Genomic DNA, 21,647 nt, shown 5'->3' on the forward strand with positions numbered 1-21,647 from the left:
TGGACGTGAGTTTGAGTGAACTCTGGGAGTTGGTGATGGACAGGGAGCCTGGCATGCTGCTATTCATGGGGTCGCTAAGAGTCGGACACGACTGAGCAACTGAACTGAAATGAACTGAACATAAATTTTGATGAAGTCTTCTGTTCAGTTTATTTCCAAATAAATTTGTCATTTTTATTTTGATTTAATTTGATTTTATTTTCAACTTGATATAGGAATCATCTGTAAGAGGGTTCCTTAGTGCTAAGCATTTATATTTTCATCATTAATACTATTATTTCATTCATTGCCACATTCTTGATTACTGCACTGGGATCAAAATATGGAATGAATAAAAGCTAGCCCTGGGCCCCCCAGAATATGCTTTTCCTATGGCCATTGAATAACTTTTTGAAAATGTTCCAAAGACACAAGAGAAAAGAGTGCATTTTCTGCATATAGGGTAGAAAAACACATAATCTTATAATATTGTCTACTTTATCAAATTATGAAAAAATATATTAAAATTCTCTGATATGGTTATATATTCTCATATATTTTTACTTCTTTTTTGTGCCTTAAGATTTCTAAAACTATGCTGGCCAGTGTACAAAGGATATGTGAATAATACTGTCCTTGTTGAACTGCACTCTTATCTGTAAAGTTATCTTTTTTTCTTATTTAATATTTTTGGTCTTGGGTTCCATCTTAGTTGACAGTAATAGCCTCATCTGCTTTCTTTTACATGGTGCGTATCTCCTCTTCCATTTCTTTAACTTCAGCTTTTTTATTTGTCATTTGGTTTCAACTGTGTTCCTGACATATAGCTTAAAACTAGATTTGGGGGAGGGGGTGGTGTTAAACTAAGAGTTTTCACATGATGATGATTATATCTGCAAAGATTATTTTCAAATAAGGTCAGTGTTCACAGGTACTGGAGGTTAGGACTTCAACATCTGTTTTTTGATCCCTAAAAACATCTTGCACCCCAAACTCTGCCCCAGTACCTGCTTCCACAGAGTCCAGTCCATGACATCTCTTCCTCATCCCTAAGACAAGATACATGAAAAAACTTGACTCTCTCAATGAATACTCCATTTTGAACTATCTCCTCTTTGTTGAGACGGCTCTTCTTAATGAACAGTTTATAGTTCATGGGCACATTATTATCATTTACTTAGACTTTGACCATAAGTTTTACAACATTTGTTGCTCATCATTGTTTCTTTGGCTCTTCATCTCCTGCTATCTGCACACCCGTGTTCTGATTCAATTTTCATTCATTTGGAACACTTCTCAAATAATTACTCAGAAGTGGCATGTGGACAGTCCACTCTGTGTCACTCCATGTCCAGAAATGTCTTTCCTTTGTCTTCATTTGTAACTAGATCTCTTGGATTCTTAACTCCCAGCCCTTTTCCTTCATGTCTCTGTTGATATGATCCTGCCATCTTCCTGGCTTACAGATGAGTAGTTTTGATGCTAGTCTGATGCTCCTGTCCTAATAACTTATTGGTTTTCTCCACCTAGAAACCTATGAGAGTTTTCTCTTTCAACATATAGTTCAAAAATTCCATAAGGACAGAAGGACAGATATTTCTTTTTCTGTCAGTCCTGCCCAGTGAAGGGAAATTAACAAGAAGCTATTACACAGGGATCTGCGACTTAACTCATGAATAATATGTAGGCTATCTAGTTGATGAATGAATGGACTCATATCCTTCAGGCAGTGCTCTATGAAAATTGTTTGTCATAACCAACCTTTTGATAAGAATTGGACAGGTGAGCACTCAAAATTATAGTCCCTGGCAAGAGCTTGGAATGCAGAAATTCTAATGGCCAAGCAAGGGCATAATCATAAGACTCACGTCTCCTTAGGAGATATGTTACTATGTAATCTGACACAAGACTTCCAGTTAGAATTTATTTTCTTAAACTATTTCTGACATAAAACAGAGCCAACTTATGGTGTCACATGATCCAATTAAGATACCAGTTCAGCTAACAATTATACACGCCATGCTGCTGCTGCTGCTGCTGCTGCTAAGTCGCTTCAGTCATGTCCGACTCTGTGTGACCCCATATACGGCAGCCCACCAGGCTTCCCCATCCCTGGGATTCTCCAGGCAAGAACACTGGAGTGGGTTGCTATTTCCTTCTCCAATGCATGAAAGTGAAAAGTGAAAGTGAAGTCGCTCAGTCATGTCTGACTCTAGCGACCCCATGGACTGCAGCCTATTTTTTGTAACTAGTTGATGACTTATCTATCCTTTCTGGTATTTTGGTATCTGGATCCTGTTAGTGTAAGAAATTAATAATTTACACTATTTCAGAGTCTTCTACAATTCTATGCTTTCAGTCATTTTGAGTCACATCAGCAGAGAGACAGACGTGGGGACAGGTATAACACAACACGACATGTGCTTTGCTAGGGTTCTTGGAGAAAGAAATGCCTGAGTCAGCCTGCAGGGACCAGGGAAAATTTCACTTATCAGGAACACTGAAACTGAGCAGTTTTGGGAGGACACAAGGCTGGGAAGTAGAGGGTGAGGAAGACCTCACCACTGGACCACCAGTTGCCATGGTGGCTTAAAGAAAGCCCCAGTAGCATGAAGCATATTTAACACATTTTCCTGGATGTTCTCAAGGATCTTGAATCTTGCATTTTAAGAATATACCCAGGAGCAGGCTTAGGATGTTACTTAAAGGGTTACAAACATCCGGATTGCTCACTTCACCTATGATCACAAGTCCCTGTTCAATCCTTTGCCTGCATAAAAATACATTTGTAAAAATGTATATGGATTCATGAAAACTTCGAAAGTCATTCTTAGGAAAATGTCAGCCTTGTAAATAGTTTGCTGGGGAGGTAATGAGTATTACCCAGGCACTTAAGAAGAGGTTTGACGCTCTTTTAATGTGGTTTCGGCAACAAACAATAACAGGACAGGAAAAATCAAAAGCTTAAAAATGTGACAGGTTATTTTCCAAGGCTTAAATAAAAGCAACAAAAACACATCAAACTGAAAACAATCCTTGATGTATTTTCCAAAGTACATCAAGGATTGATCAGAAAAAAAAGTTCTATTATATTAAGAAATCAGACGCTCATATCTATGGGGTCACACAGAGTCAGACATGACTGAAGCAACTTAGCAGCAGCAGCAGCAGCAGCAGCAGCAACAGCAGAATATTTGCATAAACTCTCAACAAAATGCAGAAGATCAGCATGTTAAGTATTTGCGCAATGGAGACCACCTATTCACACATATGTTCAGACATATGATATGTTACACATTTGTAAGCTCAGAAGCCATAAAAATAGTATCTTGGTGCTCTTATAGTCAGTATGAGGCTCCCCTATTCCTACTGATGAAAATAATTTAAATGAGGTTGCATTTCATGTATCTAATATTTATATAACCAAGCTGCTGCCAAAACTGATTCCAAATGATGGCACTTGCTCACTATCAATCCAAATGGAGACCAACCAAAACAAATTGCAGAGCTCTTATAGTCTCTCATAAAACACATTCATCCACTCTCAGGGTGGCTCTTACCAAGTGAATACAGAGAATAGCTATAAACGGCATCGACAAAAGGCTCGGCATAAAACAAACCACTTGTAATTCATTTTCTCAACAAAGGTGCTCAAAGAATTCATACGTCTTTTCTAACCAAGCCTTCGCTGCAAACATTAGATGGAAGAAAGTAGCCCATGGAAACGACTGTGAAGGATGTGTTGGTTCCAGACCAGTATAACTCACAGCCTTTCAGTAAAACATTGCATAGTCCTCTCCTGCCCTGATTTTCATGTTAAATACACAAAGACCTACTGTGTGTTTGTGTATAGCATAAGAGGGTGGGGGGAAGAGCAGAAGGTCAGGGACTTCCCTGGTGGTCCAATGGTTAAGATTCTGCCCTCCCAGTGCAGGGGGCCTGCTTCGATCCTTGGTCAGGAAACTAGATCCCACATGCACAACTAAGGGCTCACCTGCCACAGCCAAGGCTTGGCACAGCCAAACAAACAGACAAAAAGGCTGAGAGTCAGGAGAGCAAATTCATATATGGTCATGACACTTACACTTCCAAAAAGCCTCCTTGAAGCTTTATAATCATTGCTACTTTTGTCTTTTCCCAGAAATATCTGGAATAATCAGTAAGAATTTCACATAGTTGAACCTTCTACCTCTGCATAATGCTTAAATTTTTTCTTTCCTAGTTTTTACTAAACATCTAATATTGGGTAGATTTCACAATAGTATATTCTCACTGCACTGTAAATTTTATTTTTTTATTTACTAGATTATGTTTTCTGTCCACATTTTATTGCTAAGCTATTTTTCCTCTCCTCCCAGGAATATATGCCTCAGAAATTAATCAATTATTACAGTAATAATAATTGTGTGAACCAAATGTGAACAAAAGCATTGGCGATTGGTAGAAAAATGTTTGGACTCAGAAGCAGCCCAAAAAAAATAACCAAAATCGACTGGGTTCTGCTCCTGCTGCAAAGTGCGTGGCATTTCTGGGTTTATTTCATCATTTTTTTAGAGAAAACCAGAGAAACAAAGGATAGCTAGTAGTTTACCCCAAAGCACTTTCTTTTTACTAGTGTTTCGGTGCAGTGTGTCTAGGGGAAGTCTGAAAGGACAAAAAGTGGGGATAGATAGGACCCTAAAAGAAACACACTGCTCAAAGGGATGACGAATGCTCCGAATAGTAAAAAGAGACTGAGCAGGAGAAAAATTCTGTCCAACAAAAAATTTTGTAGAGTTCTAGGCTGCTGCTGCTGCTGCTGTTGCTGCTGCTAAGTCGCTTCAGTCAAGTCCGACTCTGTGTGACCCCATAGATGGCAGCCCACCATACACCTTAATAAATCAACAAGTAATGAAAGAAGTTTCAAACAAGGCACAAATATAAAAATCAAGACAGAGGGAAAACTGGTGAGATGACCACTTATGACATTTACCTAGACATTGATTCCAGAACTTCTATGGAAAGTACTTGGAGGGAAACAACAAGGAATAATATGGTCCCTGTTGTCACAGTGCTTAAAAAAGAGGCCAAAACAAAAGCACAGGAATAATGGGCAAGTCTTTAACAGGATTAGGAGCTAATACCCCATACTTGGCTTTGCCTCTAACAAATATTCAATTATCACAGTCAGAAGGCTTACATGGAATGTTCTAAAAAATGCAATTAAAAATTAAAGACCAAAACATAAAAACCTAACCCCCAAACCAAAGTCCATGAGATCATAAATCAGCTGTTAATCCCTAAATATTAAATTTCCCAAGTTCTAACATGTACTCAGTTATGTACAGTTTTGAGACATCCTGAAAACATGGAGCTGTTTTCAATAAACCAACTGTTTAACTGGAGAGTCAAGACCAAAGGAGTTGGTTCAGGGAAGAGCAGGTGACAGGGTCTAAAGTAAGCAGTCCTTGCAAATGCAGGAGCTGGCAGGTGACTAGGGCTGGCACATATGGGAAAACTACCAGTGAGAGAAGACGACCATCCTGACCTAATAGTGGGCAATCAAGCTGAAGCCAATGGTTAGTCCCAGGCTAGATGGCCTTGGGAGCCCACCACAGATATGACAAATCAGATATGAACACCTGTTGAAGGCTTTTGAGTGGAAGGCCAGTAAGATTAAAAATAATAATAATATTGCTTAAGAGGAGACAGGATGGAATGGGAAGGGAAGACAGGATTGAAAGAGTGAACGGAGCAGCTGCCACAGTGGTCATGGTGGTGAGAACCTAGAAGATGAGGGTTGAGCTGGAGACTGAACAGATGGAGCCCTGTGTGGTGCTGACAACAAAAATATGGTCAGAACACAGGCGTTGCCAGGGTCTGTGGGAGTATGAGGGTCAGTCAGGGTGACGGAGTTTTTGAGCCTCACTAACTGTGGCCAGTTCATGGGAGCTCTAAGAGCAGCTGTCTCCCTGCCTGTGGTACCCTCCCCACCTCCATCCCAGCCTTGGAATGAACCAAGGGGGCATGCTGGGCCCAGGCCAAGCCACTGGATTATCCGAATCAAGAACATTCTGACAACGCAGGGACTGAACCGTCGAGTGGGGTTGGTCCAGGGCCGGCCAAAGTCATGAGAGTGAAACTCAGAACTTGGCAATTTAAGCAGACTGCAGAAAGACGGACAGACAAAGCCCTGTGTTTCCAGACAGATATAGTACTACTGCCTGAGGACATCCAGTCCTTGAATCTAGTCACAGTCCCTAGCTAGAAGCTGTCTACTGGGAGAGTCCTGTATCTTCGTAACATGCCCACCGTTCCCCTGAGCTCTCTGCAGGGGCTTCTAATCCCTATGGCCAAACTCTCCTTGACTAAGACAGAAAATCTACTATCAGTACGACACCAAGGGCTTAGCTGAGGTCATCACCCCATCCTCCACCTGTCGAGTGGTGACAATGAGGCAGTCATGAGAATGAGGGTGGAGTCAGAATGCCAGGCTTTACCAGCTGTCTGGCTTCCTCAAGTGACTGTGCCTCCTCATCTGAGAAATTGGGGAAGCGGCAGTACCTCTCTCATAGAGCAGAGGTGAGGAGACAGTGTCCCAGGCATATGGCACACACTCCATATCTAATGTTGTCATCACCACCATCATCATCCTCATCCTCATCAGCACTCTCACCAGCAGGAATCCTGTGAGGCGGAGTAGGTCTTGTCACTGTTCTGCCTCCAAACTTTAAGTGGGCACAAGGCAGACGCCCAGCATTCAAGGTCCTGCAATGTCTGGGGCTCATGGCTCTGCTCCACCGGCTTACTCCCTCATTGGAGGCGGGAAGAGCCTTTACACACACACACCCAGCTCCCCGCACCTCACCTGCTCCCTCTCAAGTCTCAAGAGAGCGCATGCTCTTCCACAGCCTCTCGCCGAAGCCCAGTGTTGTTCTCCATGGCCCATGCATCAGTCAAGAGTCTCTCATCTCTGAGAACCTCCTTGAGTCCTTCTATCCTAGAAGAACACAGAGCTTCCTTGGCTGGGCTCACAGAATCTCTCCATCAACCACTTAACATTTTGGTGTTTATGTGAGCTCAGACTGCATTTGCTCTCAGTCTTGCTAACAGTACTTAGTATAGTTAATATATACAGAACACTTATTTTGTGTGTGCCAGGCACACTTAAAAGTATATTAACACATTTAATTCTCTCAGCAACTCCAAGTAACAGGCTTCTGTTATTACCCTCATTTTGCAACTGAGAAAACTAAGGCACAGAGAAGTTAAATAACTTGTCTAAATTCACACAGTTAGTTAAGGGGCACAACCAGGATTACCAGCAAGCATGAAGACTGTCCAGTTCCAAAGAAGGGCTCCTAACCACTCTGTGAATACTGCCTGCTCCGAGACTTCACTTATTGTGTCAAGGCCCCTGCCTGATGACCTCTGCTTCTTGCCTTCTGCTTCACAGACGGATGAATGGCCCCTTCGTTTACTGCCTTCCCTCCTGTGCAATCCTGCACACTGATTCCCATCTTCTCTCTGCTCTGGAGCTCTCTCCTCCTCTCTAGTGCACAGCTAGGGCATGTTTTGTGTCCCCTCCCCCGACACACACCTGTCTGGAGCCCTCTCTCCACCAGTTATCCTTTGACCTGGATCTTCTACCTCATTCTCTCATATGGCTCTTTATCTTAGAAATATGAGCATGTCAATTCCTTTGCCAAGACCCTTCCTCCTGACACCTCTTCTTCACCCTGACGCTCTCTTCTGGTTGCAATCCCATCTCACTCTCCTCACACTCAGGTTCAAATCCTCCAAAGACTAGTGTACACTCCCAGCCTTCACTTCCACTTCCCTGCCCATTCACTTCCGGATGCACCAGCAATCCAGCTTCCCCCACAACCACTCCAGGTTCACAAGTGGAATCCTGGTTGCTTCACCCATGAAGTTTCATTTATCACCTTTCTGGACTTCTTTGAAACACTGACCTTAGGTAGCCTGCATACAGGCTTCCCTGGTGGACTCTGAAACCTTTGCTGAACTGATGACCAGACCCTCCTTCACCAACAGTCCCTCTTCCCATGGCTACTCCACATGGCCAACACTGTCATCTGCTTACCCTAAATCCTTTTTCCCTTGGTCTTTACTAACAGAACCTTGATTTTGTGTGGGGAGGCAATATGCCCAGTTAAACAAAACTTCTATTCCCAGACATTTTAGAAATGAAATGTTGGCAGATGTTTATGTCCAGGGAGACTTGTTAGAGGCAAACTCAGTTGGTGTGGGCATTTCTGCCACTTGCCATGTGCTCTTTGCCCTTTCTTTCACGGACAGCAGGCTTGAGAGAAAACCTGAACCAGGATTCCATACATACCCGACTTTCCCTTCCTCACATGTCTGGCTTTCCCCCTACCTCTCTGAACACATCTTGGTCTTTTTGGCAGGCTCCCTCTTCTTTGGCTGCCTCTTAAAATTCATGTTCCTCACGGTCTGTATTCTCTTCTTCTTACTCCCTCTGCATAATGCCCTCCATTACCAAAGGGTTCACCTATTTCGGATGATTCCCCTACAGTAACTCTTGAACCTACATCTCTTTCTTGAGCTCTAAATCTACATTTTCAGGGCTTCCCCCATGGCTCAAGTGGTAAAGAATCTGCCTGCCAATGCAGGAGATGTGGGTTCGATCCCTGGGTTGAGAAGATCCCCCAGAGGAGAAAATGACAACCCACTCCAATATTCTTGCCTGGGAAATCTCATGGACAGAGTAGTCTGGCAGGCTACAATCCATAGGGTCGAAGAGAGTCAGACACGACTGAGCATGTACATGCACAAATCGGTATTTTCAATTGATTTCAGGGTTTTTATATAGCTCTTATGAAGTGTTAGTCGCTCAGTCATGTCCGACTCTTTGCGATCCCATGGAAGGTAGCCTGCCAGGCTCCTCTGTTCATGGAGTTCTCCAGGCAAGGAGTGACTTGCCTTTCCCTTCTCCAGGGGATCGTCTAACCCAGGGATCAAACCCGGGTCTCCCACATTGCATGAAGATTCTTTACCATCTAAGCCACCAGGGAAGCCCCATAGCATCTTAGGGGCATTATAAATTCTACAGTTTACCATCCTTCTCCCCATTCAGAGGATGCTACCAGCATCCATCTAGTTGTCGAAGCCAGAAATCAAGGGGCCATCCTGACTCCTCCTTACTGCTCTCCCATAGTCCATCAATCAAGTTCTCTTGAATCAATCTCCTTAATGTTCTTTGACTCTTTATTGGCAGTTTCCCAGTTACAATCTTAATCGAGACTTCATTTCTTGCATAGATTACTGCCTCAGCCTCCTAATTAGTCTGCCTCACTGGGGCACACTATTGCTAGACGAATCCTTCTATAATGCAAATCTGTCTGTGCCACTCTCCTTTTAAATCCTCTGGTGGCTTCCCACTGCTTCAGGGCAGACTTTAAGAGTCACACATATGACCTGGCCTCTTCAACTCATCTTTCCATGCTGCCCACATGGTTGCCACCATATGGGATGACTTGGAGTTCCCAGAAGCCACAGCACTCTCCTGCTCCTTCCTTTGTATACCCTCCGGAGCCTGACATGCCACTGTTCCTCCTCCCCCTCCCCCGATAGGCATTCCTTATCCTGCAAGATGCATCTGAAGTATCACTTCCTTCCTCGAATCTACCCTTACTCCTGCCAAGTCAGGGCTCTGTGCCTCCCTGAGTTCCCAGGGTGCCCTGGTCCTGCCTCTACTGTGACACTTCCTGATTATAATTATCAGTTTAAATTTCTTTTATTTCCACAATATTGTAAGCCTTTTCTGGGCTTCTATGTATTTCTCTGTAAATCACAGAAACTAGCACAGTGCTTGGCACCTGAACAGACTTAAAAGTTGAAAGTATAATGAATGTACATATGAAAATGTCTGTCACCATCAGATAAGTTACCTTGAGTGCAGAAATGAGGTCTTATCAGTTAAGTCAATGCTTCATAAATGTTTTATTTTTCCTTTTATCATTGTTAATAAATGAAAGTTTGGTTTTCAGAGTGAGAAAACAATATGAAAACTAGGATGGTGATTTAGCATCCCAAATACTTCTATAAGAGGTCTACCTTTTTCTACCTTCCTCCTTCTCTCCTCCCTTACCTCCTTCCCTGTTTTAGGTTTATTTCACACAAGTTTATTTCATTTTCTTTTCTCTTTAATTAGGAATAGTTGATTTATAATGTTGTGTTGGTTTCGGGAGTATAACAAAGGGATTCAGTGTGTGTGTATACTTTTTTGATTCTTTTGCATTGTAGGTTATTAAAGATATCAAATATAGTTCCCTGTGTTATATATATGCTACTGCTAAGTCGCTTCAGTCGTGTCCGACTCTGTGTGACCCCATAGACAGCAGCCCACCAGGCTCCCCTGTCCCTGGGATTCTCCAGGCAAGAACATTGGAGTGGGTTGCCATTTCCTTCTCCAATGCATGAAAGTGAAAAGTGAAAGTGAAGTCGCTCAGTCATGTCCGACCCTCAGCGACCCCATGGACTGCAGCCTTCCAGGCTCCTCTGTCCATGGGATTTTCCAGGCAAGAGTACTGGAGTGGGGTGCCATTGCCTTCTCTGGTTATATATATAGACGGTCTTTATTATTTATCTAATTTATATATAGTAGTGTGTTTGTGCTAAGTTGCTTCAGTCATGTCTGACTCTTTGCAACCCTATGACAGTACCAACCAGGTGGCTCTGTCCAAGGGATTCTGCAGGCAAGAATACTGGAGTGAGTTGCCATGCCCTCCTTCAGGGGATCTTCCTGACCCAGTGATCGAACCCACATCTCTTATGTCTCCTGCGTTGGCAGGTGGGTTATTTACCACTAGTGCCACCTGGGAAGCTCCATATATAGTAGTGTGCATCTGTTAATCCTAAACTCCTGACTTATCCCTCCCTCCATCTCACTTTCTTCAAATGAATCTCTTTTTGAGCATTTAAAATATGGCTATAAATGCAACTCATATCTATTATAGAAATAATGGGTAAGCATAGAAAATCACAAAGAGAATACAAGTGGTCAGCAATCTCACTGCCCAGAGACACCCACTGTTGCTCCTTCAGAGTCTCTTCTAATCTGCTTTCTGTGATGCTCACACACTGTCTTGCTCTCCATCCCCTCACTGCTTCTAGAATGGCACAGGGGCTGAAGTGGGCTGTGACACCCACATAGCCTGGGGCAAGCCTACTTCATTCATTCCAGCAGAATTCGACACAGCATTAGTCACAGGACAAAATAAGAAGACTCTGTACAGCAGACACTCTAAGGAGGGAACTTCAACCTGAGATTGGGCTTCATCTTCACACTCTACTGGGGTAGATCTATGCTGCAAAATAATCTTACTTTTAAGTGAAAACTGTCTAGATTTTCACTTATCTGTTGGATGAAACTCAGTTCACTCTGGCAAAGACTTCTTTTCAAGTGGGGTATTAAGTTCACAGGAGTAACTTTTAATCTTATTATTAACCTATTTCAATTCCTTTGAAAGTCGGGGGGTGGGGGGAGGGAAATCTCCCACCTTCAGCTTTAGGATTTATTTCAAATCCCACACACCTGGTAGGCTGCCTCAACGCTCACCACTGTGCTGGTATCTCAGTATTGAACATAATCTTGTAACATCAAGGAAAAGGATAAACTATGATGCTTAAATTCAGCCCAACTGTATGCAATTCAGGAAGATTGAACATTTTTGTCATTATTAGTGATCCATGGAAAAACATGTGCCCTATCCCTAGTGTTAATACCGCTAAGTCTCCTTGGAATTTCAAGTTCTGTGCCGCCCAGGCTTGTCATTTCCCCTTGAATAGCCCTACCTGAGCAGTTTCCATCACGATCTCAGGACAACTGTGTCTTGGCTCAAGGAAAGCAGGCCTCCTCCCTCCCCTACACACAAGATGTCCCTAATCTTTATTGTAATTGGCAAGGAGTCCATTGTTGCTGTCTCTTTTTTAAAAATCTCCTTTTACTATAATATAAATTCCATGAAGCAAGAGAATTAATGTGTCTTTTAGAAAATTGAGATCAAACTGTTCATGAAAGGTGAGTCTCTAGCCTAGAGTAGGTGCTTGAGAAATATTTACCAAGTAAACAGTGTTACAACCATACTAGAAATTCACCCCAATTATCACTCTCCAGAATATTGTTAATTAGGCTTCCTAAATAAAAAAATTCTTGCTTATTAAACAAGATTAAAATTAATAAGGGAATCATTATGCTTTGAGGAAGCTTAATTCAAATCTGGGCTTCAACAGATTATTTTATTCAAGTATTCACATTAGTTATTTTGTGGTACTCTATGGAGAATTTTTAAAAAATATCATGGATGTAAATTCATTTATTTTAAAAAATCTTGGCAGTAACACAGCAGTACTACATGCCTTATTTTAATGTGGAAAATATTTAAATAAGATTATTATGGCTCTCTTACAACATATCTATTTAGTCTAACTCTCTGGTTCCTTTCCACTATTAATCCACTTTATCTGAAGTCTCAGGATGTACAGCTGAAGGCTTTTCCAATGCTAAGACCAACGGATGTGCACAGTGCTCTTGATCACATTTTGGAGCATTACTAACAACATGAAAAATTCACAGATAATTTGACTTACATACTCTTTGTCTATTTTATCTTTCAATCTCCTTATGAATCTATAGCCATAATTTCTAAGCTATTAAATTCAAAGCAAGAGAAAAAGAATGTCACTGAGACACAAGTAGTTACAAGAACACCTTATTAAGCCAAGTTCATTTCATTTACTCTTTTAGGATCAATTTAAGAACTTCCTAAAATGGAACAAACAAATAAATAATTAGGTTCTTAAAAGCCAGAAATAGAGAAATAAGAAAACATTAAGTAAAAAAAAAATTTTAACTTAAGAATTAATTATCTGCTGTAAATGAACATTGCAATTCTTGTTGGCTGGAAACTGCTAGAATATACTCTGCTGTTTGCATATGTTACATGACCCTCTTCATTTTCCCCTTGGAGGATACTCCTCACTTATCAATTTGCTAAAGAGTTGCTTCTTTTGGATGAGGGAAGGGATAGTTAGGGAGTTTGGGATGGACACGTACACACTGCTTTAAATTGGATAACCAAAAAGGACCTACTGTAGAGGACATGGAACTCTGCTCAGTGTGATATGGCAGCCTGGATGAGGTGGGGGGAGTTTAGGGGAGAATGGATACATGTATACGGATGGCTGAGTCCCTTCACTCTTCACCTGAAACTATCACAGCATTGTTTGTTAATAGGCTGTACTCCAATACAAAATAAAAAGGTGAAAAAAAAGAGTTGCTTCTTTTGTAAACCCCTTTGTATTCTTTCCTCTATAGTCTTATAGCAGCAACTATGAAAATATGTCTACTATATATCACAGCAAAGCACTACAAAGTCTTGTCCTTTTTAAATTTTTAATGTTCGTATCCCCACCAACAGCAGCTTAAAGACTTGTCCACCCCTTTGAATCCCCAACCCCATCACAGAGCCTGGTACATAGTAGGTATTCACTGAACATTTACTGCAAAAATGAGTAAGTCATCTCTATTATTCCTTCTGCTAAAATCTATAAATTTGGTGGTCATTTAACTGTAATACTGACAAACATGATATCACAAAGGATTTTCATGTCATTTCTAGAACAGAAAAATACCAATTTTAATGTCAAGATTTCTGATACATTTCAATGGGCAGCTGGAGGCAATATTTGATATCTTGACTAATGACTAATTTAGAAAACGTGAGATCTCAAATTGCCACAGCTGTGAAAGATGAAAACAGCGGAGACCCTCAAGTCTGTGAGGCAGATATCTGTCTAAGCCTGGCCTCCTTCTCCATCACCACCCACCCACACAATCTCTGCACCCTCTTCACCTCCACAACGTCCAGCCTTTCTCCCACTGAAATGATAGAACAGTAATAACTGACCTCCTGCTGACCTCACTAACTCTGAATTACAGATAAGTCAGGTATAGGATAGCAATAAAAACCTCAGAGCCACGTATTCCTAAATGACATTATCAAAACATTCTAGCCTGGATTAAAGAAAGGCTATTTCATACTCATTTAAAAAAAAAAAAACTGAAATATAGATTATTTTCAGAGAACTATACTTTTTTTTTTCCTAGTCACACATGGGATCTCCAAACATGACTGTCAAATAAATCACTCAAAACTGACTTGGAAAAGAATGCTTTAGAATTGGACAAAATTGAATTGAAATTAACATACCAACTATTTCATGTTGACAAGTTCAAGAAAGTTCTGTGGTCTTTAAATTGTAAAAGTTGTTCAGGTGTACATCAGAACATTGTAAGTGAAAAAAAAAATTAGAAACATCCTAGGAAGCCAAAATCAGTTGGTTACCTATTACATGGTATAGCCACAGAGGGCAAAATGATGCAAAAGTATACATAAAACATTCACTGCATGTTATATTGAAAAAAGCAGTCTGTGGAGCTACCCATACAGTAGATGCCATTTTTGTGTAAAAATTACATGTGCATATTAATCAAAGAAAAAGCCTGGAACAACATTCATGAGAAGGTTAACGGCAGCACCTCAGTGAAGTATACTTATTTTTGCTTACTAGAATTATTTTAATTTTGAAATGAATCTGTATTGCTTTTATCATCAGAAAATATTTGCTTATTTTAGCCTACCTGGTTCTTTCTTTTTAATCTTTTTTCACATTATTAAAATATGCACCTTATGACAGGTTGCTTAAAAGAAAATGTCATCTGAACTCTTCTCCTAATTATACAGAATTTGATAGATTGTGTTAAAATTAAAGCAGATTTCTGAATTCTGGTCTGTGAAAATGTGAATGAGAGGAAAAAACCCAGCAATTTTCATGAGTGTTAGGAAAACTGAAAGGAGAGCATATTGACTTCACACACCATCATCTCTAGCCTGTGCAAGGGAAGGGTTTTAGTCTGGAAGAGTCCTAAAGCCTGAAACACTAATGTGCAACAATGAAATACCTTATGACATGTATATCACAGGTTTCCAGACGCAAACACACCACATTTCCTAAGCTCCATCTATCATCACTATTAAGAACCGAGTTCTTTCTATAGAGAAGAACTGGTTGTTAGGAAAGATATATAAGCCTTTGTCTCTTTCTTTCAGGAAATCTGCCATAAAGATAGGGGGTTATTACATATAATATATATATTCTTCAGGTTTCCATTTATTCAAATAAGTTTTCTGCTAAATAAATCTAATGCTTTCTCGTCTCTAATTCTAACAACTTTTTTTTGAGGTAGGAACTACTCCCACTTAACAGGTACACAAAGATTAACTCATTTGCACAAAGCAGGGAGATGGGCTAGGTCGGGAAAGCAGTTCTACTAGTCTGCAGATGCAGTGATTTTAACGCCCTCCACTGCCCACCTCCCATTCCTACTCTCTCAAAACAACAAAAAACCCCAAACCAACCAACAAAGTAAGGGTTACAAGCAGTAAGTATAGCAATTAAGAGGAAACCAATACTACCCAGAGCCAGGAGAAACACAGAAGTTTCCATGGAGTAAACGGGACTTGATTGGAGTCTTGAAAGGCAGAAACGCAATATCAGGAGAGAGAGGGAATTCCAGGAGAAAGCATTCTTCCCTCCTGAGTACAAATATGGCTTGGATGTCCTTGAGTCCTCTTGTATGAAAGACTGGGACAGACTCCCCAACCCACAAGAATGAACCTGACAATATTTTACAATCAGAATGAAATCGTAGCAATTCAAAGTGGGGAAAGCATTCTTCCTTCCTTATCATAACTGGTACTCTCCTCTCTCACTGATCAGCAACAATTTCAAAAAGGAATAAGGAAAAAAAAAATCTGTCCCTAAATAAAACCTAAGAGGACAATGAACTACTTAAAAAAAAAAAAAAAAAAAACTCACAGTACTCACTGAAGAGGGAAACGTCTCTGGGTTAAGAAACTGGGCCAAACTTGCAGACAGAAATAATTGTGTCACGGGTGTGGAACTAAATTTCAATTTATAAGTGGAAAAAAAGCCATTAAGATAAATAGATGACAAGGGAATAAAATGAACCAGATGAATTCATGAAGGAAGTGAATCTGTAAACCTTTTGCTTGAACAGTCTACTCATGTTTGGAGTAAAAGCATTTACTTATAGATTTTTCTCCTCATAATAGTCCTAAATAGAAAAAAAAAAAAAAAAAAGGGGACATAAAACAATTTTACTAGACTTTGCTTTTGTCTCAAATTATAATCATACATATGTAAAGAGATATTTGAAATGCTTAAAAGCATTTTACCCATAAGAAGGGGAAGGGAGTGACCTTTTCACTTTAGTTCTTCTTTATCCTCAAGGATCTAGAAGAACTCAATCTCTTTCTTCAGCCATCTGGCTGTCTCCAATCCTGCTCATCCTATTCTCTCTTAAACCTCCTCTAATCAGGCTTTTACTCCATCATTCCAATGAAATGACTCTCACCAAGGTGACCTGTAACTTACACATTACTAAATCCAGGGCTCAAACTTGGTCCTCCCTCACTTGTCAGATCAGCTGCAACTGATAACATTTGATCACTCCATCCTCTTTCATACGTTTTCTTCACATAGTTTCCAGGACACCACACTCACAGTTTTCTTACCTCCGTGGTTGTTTCTTCTCAGTCTATTTTTCCTGACCTCTCAATGTTACAGAGTATTCCTAGGTTAGTTCCTGTTCTTCTATTCTTTACACACATTCGTGTGACCTGTAATGATCTCATGTATTCTCTAGACTCTAAATACAGGCACAAGGCTCCCAGTCATGTATTTCCAGCCCAGTCCTCTTTTCTGAACTCTAGACTCGGATATCTAACTGCTTACTTGACACCTCCACTTGAATGTCTATAAAGTTTGTTTACTCAATATATCCAGACTGAGCTCCTAATACCTCTTGTCCCCATACCTCCCTTGCTCACCCCCCGCCAAACAGCAGCAGCAAACAAACCAAACCCCCAGAACAAAAAATCCTACCTCACACATAGATTTCCACATCTCAGTTGATGGCAACTCCATCCTTCCAGTTTCTCTCTCCTCCACCAGGCATCTCACACCCACCTTAAATCTGTCAGCTCTATCTTCTTTGAAGGTAGAGCAAAATCTATTGGTTCTATTTTCAAAATATAACCTAGAATTTAACTACTTCTCATCTCCAATGTTACCACCCTCATTTAAGCCACCACCATCTTTTACTAGATGTTGAAAAGCCTCTTAATTGGTCCCCCTAATGGGAGTAGTTCCTACCCCCCATCTTTACTGGCTTCCTCCCCTGCCGCTCATGGTCTACTGTCAAGACAGCAAGAGTGTTTCTTTTAAAACCTAAGATAGGTCATGCCATTTCTATGCTCAATCCCCTGCAAAAACTCTCCATCTCTCAAAGTCAGTGTCCTTTAATGGCACACAGACCTTATGCCACCTGTATCTGCAACAGTCCCCACCCTTGCCCACCTCTCTAAGCCCCTCCAACTATCTTTCCCTTCAATAACTCTGCTCCTGCCACCCTGACATCCTTGATATTCCTCACTATATATATTATGTATAAGAATTTACTTATTTATTATGTTTAGTTGCTCTCCCGCCACCCTGTTAGAATATAAGCAAAATGTGTACTCTATACAGATGGGAGTCTTTGTTTTGTACACTGATGTATCCTAAGGGACTAGCTAGTGTGAGGCAGGTGCTCAAATCAAAATTACTTAATGAATGAATTTCTAGTCTCCTAGCAAACTATAAAGAACCCAACCATGTGACTGAGCTTGTTCCCCTAAGAATCTTATTACATTCCTTTCTCTTTAAAACAATCTGTGCCATTTTCCCACACACTTATCCATCCATTAATCATCTACTCAATGTAAATTTGAGTAACTATAATGTTCTAGGCACAGGCATTAGGGGCAGAAGTAAAAGACAGGCTTTGCTTTTACGCAGGTTAGAGAGTCAAGAAACCACACATATACATGTCAGCCTGTTAAGTGCCTTTATAGAAGCAAGGCCCGAGTATAACAAGATCGCAGAGGAAAGCTATCTAACTGACCAGGGCTGGAGAGGCAGAGGCATCAAGAAAGGCTTCTCAGAAGCTGTATCCCCCACGGTCTAAGTTAAGGAAAGAAGGTTGGTAGGGAGTGCAGAGGAAGAAGGAGGTACAGTTCTAAGTAAGGACACAGCTTGTCAGAGCGCAGCTAGTGCATGAGAGCAGGAAGCTGGGGGAACCCAGGCAGTGCAGTGTAGCTAGGGGGTTCAGAGGGTCTGTGGAGACATGCAAATTCTCATACTGCGTAACTGGACTTAATCCTGAAGTAAAGGGGTAGCCATTAAAGTTGATTTCAGGTCTGCATTTTAGAAATTCAGGTAGCAAGTAGTGTGGTAAAATGGGGCCTTGAGAAAGACTATTTTAATTGAGTTTTAAACCTAGTATAAAGTGGTAAAGAGTTCCAAGAACTTTAATTCTTGACTCAAAGTAATCTTCAATAATAACAAAAGATAATTATCAGTATCACTGGATTATTATTCACTATTTTTTAGAAGACATAAAAGATGAGACCTTAAAGGGAAAGATGCTTGAAAAAATTTTTAAACACACTGATTCAACCCCAAATCCCAAATGAAGTGGAACAAAGGAAAAACAAACATTCATGAAGAAAACCACCATCAATGTCACCCTCTAGCCCACAGGGAGTTCACAATGTCGTGAGGGCTCAGGTGCCAAAAGGTATATCCAATCCGCTCATCTCCTCACTCCCATCCCCTTCTCAACAGCTCTCATTCTACTGTCCAAAAGACACCAACACTCAATAGCTACTCATCACTGAAGTTCCAGTAATCCTCCTGGCACTGCAACAGTAAAATCATTCTTTGTCCTGAAAGTAAGGGGAAGGGATTGTCTGAATCACAGGAATGGCTACATCAACCAATCATTTTACTTTGCAAGGGCACAAAAGATCTTTTTCAATTGTCTTCTTTCACAACCTGCTTTGCTAGCCAAGCCTTAGATGTCAGTTTGCTTTGGAAGACCGTTGTAGGCAATTGGAAAAGAACCAGAACTATCCCTGGCATTGATACAGAACTCAACTTTCACAGGTAAATAAAAGTGATATGTTCTCTGCTCTCTAGCTTCAGTCATGCTGTCTGAGAATTTAATGAGTGATTTTTACATCTACCCAAGTATTTATTCCAAAAGTTCAAATAGGAGAAATAGAAATCAGGCACAAAGAAACCCTATGTATGAGAACAAAATACCTGTTTCTGTTTTAGGGCAGCAACTGGAATTTGGAAATTGATGCAAAATCAAGGCACCAAACACTCTTGCCAACAGTACCTATATATGTGTGAATAATTTACAAAATCTAACCTACCTATGTGAAAACTAAGGAGAGGAAATCTAAAATGGAAATGAAGGTGAATATGGCTCCAAGCATATAGAACAAGACTCATAAAGTAGGTCAGGTGTGTATATGTGCGAATGTGAGTGTACATTGAGTTGTACATGCACAACATTGGAGTATTTGATGTTATCTGCCTAACTTGTTATAAAACTATTTTCACTAACAAGCTACATATGTACAAATTTTATCTGCATCCACTTACTATTTCTGTGAGTTTGGGTAAATCACTTAACCTCCCTAAAGCTAATTTCCTTATTTTTATTTTTTAATTTAAGTGTAGTTGATTTACAATGCTGTGTTAGTTTCAGGTGTACAGTACAGTGATTCAATTATCTCTATCTACCTGTGCTTCTTCAGATTCTTTTCTCTTACAGGTAGAACCATAAGTCACTTTTCAGGTAATTTGAAAATATTTATTGAACTTCCAAAAATGACAGCAACCTTTTAGAATAAACTGTGGCTTTCAATGGTTTGTTTCCAAGTATCTAATGCAGGGATGTGACACTGAAATTTGAAGTCTGACCACCAACTAAATGCACACTAAGTTTTCCCTTTTTGGGTCCTTTGGCTGAACAGTGATTTTTTATGAAGTAAAGGTTAAAAAAAAAAAGTTTCTCAGGGATTGTTCAATTGTTCTGAATTTAAATCTCTAACCTCTGGGGATAGCTTCTTACAGAGAAAGAAGGCGAATTTGTTATGTAAGTAATAAAAGGTTTTTGGATCACTCTTTAAATCCTGCTATTTAAATACTGAAAAGGAACCCACTCCAGTATTCTTGTCTGGAGAATTCCATGGACGGAGGAGCCTGGCAGGCTCCAGTCTGTGCCACTGCAGAGAGTCAGACATGACTGAGCAACTATCACTTATTTAAATCCTGTTGCTTTTCCTCTAAAAATGATACATTTTTACCATATAGAGTTTATTTGAGGGAGGAGGGATCAAGCGGTTCTTGCTTGTTTCCCTAGGAGAATAATCTAAGGACACCCAAGGATACTGTATAACTCAAGTATAACAAAACATATATGACATATATACGTATTTTTTATTTATACACGTTTTTTAAAACAATCTAAAATTTGTAGTTTGGGATTTCTTATTTCAAATAGCAAATCAGTTTTAAAATATGTAAACTATGATTTCCTTCTATTCTACTTTTTTTTTAACCTCTTAGTAAAGAAAACAATCCTCCTGATTGCTTCCTCTAATATGATAATAATGTCTAAAGACACCATTTTAAGTAAACATATCATTTGATTCAAAACAGAAGTGGTAACACTAGCAAGCTGGAAAATAGGCTTCATCTCAAAAACAAAACCAAAAGTTTGTTCATAGGAAATGACAAAAAGACTTAAATTCAAAAGGAGAAGAAAATAAGAAAGTAACAGAGACTTGAGAAAATGTATTTGGATTTCTCATGTTAAATGGGAATAATCATTGCATTTACCTCATAGGGTTGTCATGAGGATTGAAGCACAGAAAATAGTGTCTAGGCCCATACTGAATACTCAATAAGCATTAGTGCCAATTATTATTACTACTGGCAACGATTCAAGTTATTAGACCATTTTCTATGAGGGAAAGGAAACAGTCTTAAAGGGATCACTGTCTTGTGAAAATCCTACCTGCCAAGCAAGGATAGCTCGACTTTATGAAGAAAGCACAGTGAAAAAACTCCTCAAGAGTCCTCAAATCCAGAAGAAGAGGTAATTACTGAGGGATCAGTGTTTCTGATTTGTGAAGGGAAGGTTATCATATAAATAAGAGATAAGACTTGTTCTGCATTTTCCAGAGAATTGGACATGAATTAAATGGGGGAACTTACAGAGGGAAATGTCTGCTCACTCTAAGAAGAATCCGATGTTGAAAACACTCATCTTATAAAAGGACAGGCTGCCTAGAGGGTTGAAGGGTACGTTGTTACTAGTGTGAAAGGAGAAGTTTCACCCGTCAAGGATGATAAAAGATTCCTCAGCAAGTCCACACTAGATGACAACAATAATATAATGACAACAACCATCCCCACAAGGATAGTAATGACAGTTGATACTTCTACAGAAATTGCCAGCATTGCTGTAAGAACTTGACATATAGTGACCCACTTAATCCTTACCTCAGCCACCTGGCTCCACAGCCTGTTTTTAACCACTACAGTATATTGCCTGCCTACTACTTCAGAATCCTGAGCAGGTTACCTAATCTCTCTGTGACTCCATTTCCTCACTAATAAAATGAGAATAATAATGGCACTAATTTACTCAGAGGACAGGG

At 40.2% G+C, this 21,647-nt stretch overlaps 1 protein-coding gene across 9 annotated transcripts in view; it reads right to left on the reverse strand.

The window, feature by feature from the left end:
* The window catches only part of PIP5K1B (phosphatidylinositol-4-phosphate 5-kinase, type I, beta), a 533,355-nt gene that overhangs the window by 235,774 nt on the left and 275,934 nt on the right, over positions 1–21,647 (reverse strand). The window contains exon 1 of one of the 9 annotated variants that reach the window (XM_010860665.1): positions 6,827–7,089. The exons of the other annotated variants lie outside the window; for them this stretch is intronic. The gene's annotated coding sequence lies outside the window, so the exon portion shown is untranslated. Of the gene's footprint in view, positions 1–6,826; positions 7,090–21,647 lie in introns of those variants that run through there. 9 annotated transcript variants of the gene reach the window in all.

Source organism: Bison bison, unplaced genomic scaffold (assembly GCF_000754665.1).
Source record: "Bison bison bison isolate TAMUID 2011002044 unplaced genomic scaffold, Bison_UMD1.0 scf7180017864469, whole genome shotgun sequence".
Classification (NCBI taxonomy): Eukaryota; Metazoa; Chordata; class Mammalia; order Artiodactyla; family Bovidae; genus Bison; species Bison bison.